Source organism: Tursiops truncatus, chromosome X (genome assembly GCF_011762595.2).
Source record: "Tursiops truncatus isolate mTurTru1 chromosome X, mTurTru1.mat.Y, whole genome shotgun sequence".
NCBI classification, from domain to species: domain Eukaryota; kingdom Metazoa; phylum Chordata; class Mammalia; order Artiodactyla; family Delphinidae; genus Tursiops; species Tursiops truncatus.
This window is the reverse complement of record NC_047055.1, coordinates 24,998,205-25,006,276: the sequence shown is the minus strand read 5'-3', so window position 1 is coordinate 25,006,276 and position 8,072 is coordinate 24,998,205. Positions and strand designations below refer to the sequence as shown.

The 8,072-nt window shown below is 42.8% G+C and overlaps 1 protein-coding gene and 1 long non-coding RNA gene across 7 annotated transcripts in view; one reads left to right on the top strand and one right to left on the bottom strand.

Annotated features, from left to right (window-relative positions):
• Positions 1-1,127: 1,127 nt before the first annotated feature.
• Positions 1,128-3,706, bottom strand: LOC141277560 (uncharacterized). Its single transcript, XR_012329171.1, has 2 exons — positions 3,551-3,706; positions 1,128-1,918 (listed from the first exon to the last, which is right to left on the bottom strand). It is a non-coding gene; the product is annotated as an uncharacterized lncRNA (long non-coding RNA).
• An 84-nt stretch (positions 3,707-3,790) lies between these two features.
• The window catches only part of XIAP (X-linked inhibitor of apoptosis), a 44,927-nt gene continuing 40,645 nt past the window's right edge, over positions 3,791-8,072 (top strand). For 2 of the 6 annotated variants that reach the window (XM_073799236.1, XM_073799235.1), the window contains exons 1-2: positions 3,791-3,937; positions 4,202-4,328. The gene's annotated coding sequence lies outside the window, so the exon portion shown is untranslated. The other 4 variants (XM_073799234.1, XM_033849087.2, XM_033849090.2 and 1 more) reach the window with 4 other exon arrangements.

The window sequence follows — 8,072 nt, the reverse complement described above, 5'->3', positions numbered from 1 at the left end:
ATGCGGAAATACAGTCAAGAAGGTTTTTTTCAATTAACTTATGTGGAACCTGAACATCAAAGCTATGAACATAACCAAGCTGGTCCAAATGATTTACAACGCTTGATTTGGATATTTTGAGCATGTCGGCTATCTCCCGCATGGTGTAACGTTGATTGTTCTCAGTTAATGTCTCGATTTGGCCGCTATCAATTTCATCTGGTCTACCTGACCGTGGAGCATTGTCCAGAAATAAATCTCCAGTACGATACTTTGCAAACCACTTTTGACATGTTCGATCAATCACAGCACCTTCTCCATACACTGCACAAATCTTTTTTTGCATTTCAGTTGTGTTTTTACCTTTCTTGAAACAATAGAGCATAATATACCAAAAATGTTGCTTTTTTCTTCCATCTTCAATATTAAAATGCCTACACAAAAATTCACCAATTTTGATGTCTTTTTTAAAATGTACGCTGATATGACAGCTGTCACAATCTAACAAAATTGTTTCCAATGAAGTTAAAAACAACTAAGTGCTACTGGAGCCATCTTACGGGAAAAAAGAACAAACCTTTTGGCCAACCCAATAAATAATACTGCTATAAACACAGGGGTGCATGTATCTTTTCAAATTAGTGGTTTTGTTTCTTCTGGATATATCTCCAGGAGTGGAATTGCTGGATTATATGGTAGTTGTGTTTTTCAGATTTTTATTTTCTTTGTTTTTCTGGGGGGGGGGTTGTTTTTTTTGGGGGGGGCGGGTTTGGCCACACCCTGCAGCTTGCAGGATATTAGTTCCCTTACCAGGAAGTGAACCCAGGCCGCCACAGTGAAAGTGCTGAGTCCTAACCACTGGACCGCCAGGGAGTTCCTTATTTTTAGTTTTTTAAGGAGACTCCATACTATTTTCCATAGTGGCTGCACCAATATACATTCTCAACAACAGTGTACAAGGGTTCCCTTTTCTCTACATCCTCTCCAAAATTTGTTATTTGTAGATTTTTTGATCAAAATCATTCTGACCAGTGTGAGGTGATAACTCATTGTGGTTTTGATTTGTGTTTCTCTAATAATTAGCAATGCTGAGTATCTTTTCAGGTGCCTGTTAGCCATCTGTATGTCAAGAAATTGTAAATTAAAAAAATTTTTTAATAAATGAATTTATTTATTTATGGCTGAGTTGGGTCTTCATTGCTGTGCGTGGGCTTTCTCTAGTTGCGGCAAGTGGAGGCTACTATTCATTATGGTGTGTGGGCTTCTCATTGTGGTGGCTTCTCTTTGTTGCGGAGCACAGGCTCTAGGTGTGTGGGCTTCAGTTGTGGCACGTGGACTCTAGAGCACAGGCTCACTAGTTGTGGCACACAGGCTTAATTGCTCCACAGCATGTGGGAATCTTCCTGGACCAGGGCACGAACCTGTGTCCTCTGCATTGGCAGGCAGATTCTTTTTTTTTTTTTTTTTTTTTTTTCCGGTACGCAGGTCTCTCACCTTTGTGGCCTCTCCCACTGTGGAGCACAGGCTCTGGATGCGCAGGCCCAGCGGCCATGGCTCACGGGCCCAGTGGCTCCGCGGCATACGGGATCCTCCCAGACTGGGGCACGAACCCATGTCCCCTGCATTGGCAGGTGGACTCTCAACCACTGCGCTACCAGGGAAGCCCTGGCAGGCAGATTCTTAACCACTGCACCACCAGGGAAGTCCCTTAAAAAAATTTTAATATTTATTTATTTATTTTATTCTTGGCTGCGTTGGTCTTCATTGCAGCATGCAGGATCTTCATTGCGGTGTGTGGGCTCCAGAGTGCGTGGGCTCTGTAGTTGTGGCAGTCTCTCTAGTTGTGGTTTGCATGCTCAGTAGTTGTGGCACGTGGGCTTAGTTGCCCTGCAACATGTGGGATCCTTGGTTCCCTGACCAAGGATTGAACCCACGTCCCCTGCAATGGAAGGCAGATTCTTAAACACTGGACCACCAGGGAGGTCCTGAGAAATTGTAATTTTAAATGTGGTGGTTATGATAGGTCTTACTGAGAAAGTGACAACTAAACAAAGACTTGAAGGGGGTGAAGGACAGCCATGGAGATATCTGGGGGAAGTGTTTCAGGCAGAATAAAGAGCAAGTACAAAGACCCTGAGGCAGGAAAGCTAAAAGGACAAGGGAATAGAGCAGTAGGAATATGAGGACATAAAGGTAAGAAGGATCCTGATTGCATAGGGCTTTTGTATTTGTTATCTACTGTCTGATAACAAATTGTCCTAAAATTTAGCTTTTTAAAACAATACACAGGGGCTTCCCTTCTGCCGTTGTGGTTAAGAATCCACCTGCCAATGCAGGGGACATGGGTTTGAGCCCTGGTCTGGGAAGATCCCACATGCCACGGAGCAACTAAGCCCATGCGCCACAACTACAGAGCCTGCATTCTAGAGCCCACGTGCCACAACTACTGAAGCCCATGTGCCTAGAGCCCATGCTCCGCAACAAGAAGCCTGCACACCGCAACGAAGAGTAGCCCCCGCTCGCTGCAACTAGAGAAAGCCCGCACGCAGCAACGAAGACCCAACGCAGCCAAAAATAAATAAATATATATATTAAATAAATAATAAAACAATACACAGGAATTCAAGTGGCTTGGCTGGGAGGCTGTGGCTCTGAAGTCTTATCCTGAAGAATCCTCTTACAAGGTGGTTCACTCACATTGTTGGCAAGTTGGTGTTTGTTTTGGGTGGGGGAGGAGGAGATGAGAAGAAAGGGAGGACTCAGTCTTTTGGCACGTGCTCTCCAAATGCTGTTTGAGTATCCTTATGACATGACAGCTGGCTTCCTCCAGAGCAACCAGTCCAAGAGACAGCAAGGCAGAAACCACAATGCCTTTTATGACCTAGCCTTCATGACACACTGTCACTCCCACCATATTTTCTTGGTTAAACAGATCAGCCCTGGTTCATTGTATAAGAGAAGTACCCAAGGGTGTGAAGAGCAAGAGATAAGGATTGTTGGAAATCATCTTGGTGGCTGGCTACCACAGCCTTTGTAAGCCATTATAAGTCTGTGGCTTTTACTTTGAGGGGATTTGAGCAGAGAAATGACAATGATCTGACTTATCAGGATAATAATTTCATGAAGGTCAGCATCATTTGAGGATCCAGGTGATACTTGATCTTCCCCTCGACCTGAAACATTTTCATTCAGAACCTCTCAACTCACTACACTAGCCTGTAAGGGAGCCCAAGTTTCTGAAACACAATTCATCTGTCAGTCTGATTCATCTGTCGGTTCCTACAGCATATTTGAAATAAATCCAGGATATGATCAGCATTTTATGTACACAGATTTCCTTTGTTTTCCTTCCTTCTGCTTTCTTTCTTCCCTATTCATTTTCCCTTCATCTCCCAATCCCTTTCCCGCTCCCACTGACTGTCTTCCTTTTTCCTTTCACCTTCCCTCCTTGGATACAGGTCATATTCTAATCTCAGTTCTCTCGTTTATTAGCTGCGTGCTATTGGGGCAGTTAGCCTCTCTGAGCCTCAAATTTCCTCTGTTAAAATGGGTTTCATATGAGAGTGCCTACCTTAGAGGGTTGTCAAAATTACAACAAAGAACACGCCGACCACAGTGCCTGGTCTCTAGCAAGAACTCAACATGTTCGCTCTCTTCTCTGTCTTTTCATCCTTTTACTTCTATTCCCCGACTCCTCCACCACGGAGCTCAGCAGGTAAAAACCGTGGGAAAAATCACCTCAAGGCTGAAAGAGGAAACGTTTGAGCTGGGGGCGGGGACTGCGAGGTGCCCACTGCGCATGCGCACCCGCTCCGTCAGGTTCTGGTTTCCAGCTAGGGGGTGGGGTGCAGGGGCAAACAGGGCTTCGTTTGTCCCGGTTACCCCTTTCCGGCCCGGGGAAGTGGCCGGACCTCGGCGGAGTCCCGGGCGGGCTCAGCGCTAAGCTAGGGCTGGAAGGGTAAGTTCGAAAATGGCGGAGGGGGAAGAAGGAGGGGCTTTACTGGGCGGGAGGCTGGCCTAGCGGCCGGGCAGAGGCCAGGAGGCCGTGAGGGGCCCGGCGGCGCGGCGGGGGCCGGAGACAGACGGGCCGCCCAGCGTGCCTTGTCTCTTCGAGGCCTTGGCGTGGACGCACTTCGGATTCCCCAACTCGGGGTCCCTCCGGGGAGTGGGCGGGCTGGTGGGTGCGAGTGAGGGAGACGAAGGGACTTCCGTTTCCTTCCAGGCTGGGGCCTGGCCGCCGAGAGGAGTTGGCATTTCCATATTGGGGCTCGGGCCGCCCCTCCTCCAGGACCCTCCCCTCAGCACTGCTCCGGGCGCCGCGGGCGATCCAGGCCGGCTCTCCAGGCGAGGTGGGTACTGCCCGTACGGGCTTCCTCCTCCTCCCCTTTCCTTCTCTCCTCTCCCCTCCCTCCCCTCGGGCCCCGCGCTGCGGGGGAGGGCGGGAAGGCAGCCCCTACCCTGCGCAGGTGGCCGGCCCGGGTTCTGGGGCCCAGGTTCCCGGGACTGCGGAAGAAAGGCATGGGTGGCTTCAGGCCGCCCGGGTGCCTCCGTAAACCCCGTGACGCCTAAGGTAAATCGAGTCAAAGAACTTTTTTTTTTTTAAATGATCAAAGGGGACTTCCCCCCCCCCCCATTCTGACGCCTGTGGCAGGTACGGAGCTGGGTGGAGTGTGTCTGGCGAGGGCGTGTGAACCGAAAGAATAAGAGCCAAAGACCTTCCGGAAGAGGAAATTAGCTAGTAATTTTTTCCAACCTTTGCTGCCCTTGTCACCTCCCCAGCATATTCTGTGAGTACAACAAAATTCATTCTAACTTTCAGTTTCATTATTTTAACTCCATAATACCCTTGTTTTCTAATCGGGAGGAGGGGGAGTGGTTATTGCTGACACTAAGCAACAGCCCTCTCCACCTCCAAAAAAAGAAAAACGTCAAATCAAAACTTCATAAAAACGTATCAGATTTTCATAATCCACTACTTTGCTTTCAAATATAACTACGTCACTACTTATGTCACAGATGTACTACCTTGATAGTTAATGACACATAGAAATTTACTCTTGTAAGATTGGAGGTTGCTATTAGTGTTTCTTTCTTCTCCTTTTTTACTTAACATTTGTTATATCCAGTTCAAGAGAACACTGTTACAGACGGCCATCTTAGAATTACAGCATTTTAGAGTTGGAAGGGATCTTAGTCCAAGCATGATATTTTACAAAAGCAGAAACCAAGGCACAGGAATATTTCATGGCTTGCCTAAGGCTACTCCATTACTTAGATTAGAACCCAGGTTGCCTGGCCTTGCTCACTGCTCTTTCTGCACAACTGCTCCACGTAGCCTCCAAGCAAGAAAATTAAATGTATTCAGTGCACATTTGTGAAGCATGTACAGCTTTGTGCCATACAACTGTTCTACCTTCTTTCAGTATATTTAACATGCTTATGAAGCCAGAAGAAAGTGGCAGTAGTTTAGGTTAAAAAGATTTATATGTGCACACACATCTACTTGTATATGCTCAGATAACTTCTTGAAGGATGCACAAAAAAAATGTTAACAGTGGTTATTTATGGAGGGTGGGGGGGCGTGGGAAGCTTTTTACTTTGCACCTCAGATGTGACCTAATGTACTGTTTGAATTTCTTACCGTAAACAAAGTATTGATTTTATAACTAAAAACAAGTGTTAAAGTTTGCACACATACGTATATCAGTATAAGCAAGTATCAGTGGTATGTGTATATATATTTATATACATATATGTATTTATGTATCAGTGATTTGTATTGTAAAATCCAGAGTGGTTCACGTCAGCCCAACTGGCAAAGCAGGCCTGATTATTGGATGCTCATATTTCCTCTGTGGTTTGCTCCTATTGCCCCTAATGTGAGAAGGTAACAATATTATATTAGTCTTTATATATTTTTAGAAAATGTGCTAAGCTTTTAATTATTGAATTATGTAGCAGATTATAGCATTCAGGATATCAAATTTGGCACAATGAAAAAATTCTGAATGTAGAATCTTTGTGGGTAAGAATCATTAAAAATAAATTTAAGATCGTAAAGGTCCCTGGTGATTAGTAGTTCAGCTCTTTTGTTTTTATGAACAGGTTAAGACACAAAAAGTGAATTGCCCAAGGTTATATATCTGATTATTAACAGAGCTTGGACTAGAGTCTAGGTCCTAGTCCGGTGCCCATTGTACTACACCTGTCATTTTATTGCTTTCTGGTGCATTCGATGACTCCAACGAGGGGGACAAAGTAATGCTGACTAAAGGTTAGTTAGGCCCATTTCAATAGATAAGAATTATTGTAATTAATGTCTCAGTTAACTTGTATAGTGCTTGAAATATTTTAGTAACGTAAATGTTCTCCTTATATTTGGTTGTAAGCATTAACTTGTTTAGTAAATCGTTTGTTTATATTATAAAGTCTTAGAGACTCCAAATATGAACTAATGATATTTCACTGTTTTTGTTTGGCCTCATATTTAAGTCTGGTAGCTGATGCTTACAGACAAAAAAAAGTGCTATGATTTATTTAAAAAATAAGAAACTACTTACTGAGCACCTACTATATCTGCCAGGTATTGTACTATGTGGTAGAATTCAAAAGATGAATAAGGCAAAATAGATGCCCTTGTTTTTTTGAGGATGGGAGATTATCATGAGCTGTCAGTTCTCAAGGTTTGTCTCTGTGGTCTAATCTGGTAATAGTATTACATATTACAGAATGTAATCTGTAGCACTGTTTAAGGTCATTGTGTGAGTAGATCTGAGGAGATAAACACAGTAGTGGTAAAATAAGTTGACATTGAATTGAATAAATATTATTTTCATGTCTTAGAGGTCATGTGGTACAGTGGAAAGAACACTAGGTTGAAAGCCTGAGTTCTTGTGTTGGCTTTGTTTCCGATTAGCTGTGGGATTGTGAGCAAATCACTCAACCTCGTTGCCTCCATGTTTCTTTTTTCTTTTTCATAAATTTTTAAGTATATTTATTCCACTTAATTCAAAACATGAAAAGAGCATTTGGAATATTATATATTATAAATGTATCTACCATAAGAATTTGAGGCCAAACTTAAGAGTTATATGTTTTATCTACTTTGTGTATACTTAATAGGTTGTCCTTTGTGTGATAAAAGCATATTTATGTCCATTTTGTATGACTTGGTGTGGACTTTTATTATTTTTAATTATGGTATAGTTGTAGTTCTGCTATTTAATACGTTTTGAGATTTGATTTGGTGTGATTGGTACCCAGTCTTTGTTATGGATACATGTGATTCACTATTATGATCTGCTTCTATAATGTATTTTCAAGGATATGGGTTGTGGTGACAAGTGAGGTTTACCTGCGTAGACTGGGAGTAGCTTGAACTCAGATGGTCAGACAGAAGTTGAACTGAGTTAAGTTAAGGCTGATTTCTTAAACTGGGCAAAGGTTGTGCCGTTGTGTATTCCCTGGCATATCTATAAATACTTATATATGGTTTGAACTTTTATGCTTATTCCTGTAATAATTTTGTTGACCTCAAAACACAGGCTTCTCAGCATATATTGCTATGTGATATACTTTTGTATGGCTCCACCTAATTTTTTAAGCCTTGAAAGGGCACAGAGCCTAACATTTTCTACCTCACTGGACTACCCTTTCTGCCGGTAATAATTTCCTATACTTATATTGGTCAGAATCACGGGGTTTGCTTTTTTTACTGTCATTTACAGGCCACATGATCTTCGATGAGTAACAACCAGTCAGAAAACCAGTTTCCTCATATTTCAAATAGGGGTATGATGTGTTGTGTAGGTTGAATTAGCTACCATATATGAAAAAATTCTAAATTGTGAAGCACATTACATATTTTAGTTATTATCAGAGGTAACATGGTAAAAGAGGATGGGCTGTGGAATCACACAAGCTCATGTTTAAATTTTGACCTTGTTAAAACAAATAGGATTAGAAACTTAGTTTCAATTCAGCATGTTTTAGATTAGAGAAAATACATGTAGCTAAAATGATGGGGTGAAAGGAAATGAAAATTAGTTTATAGATAGTGTTTAGAACACGTGAGCATTCATTAAATATGTTGT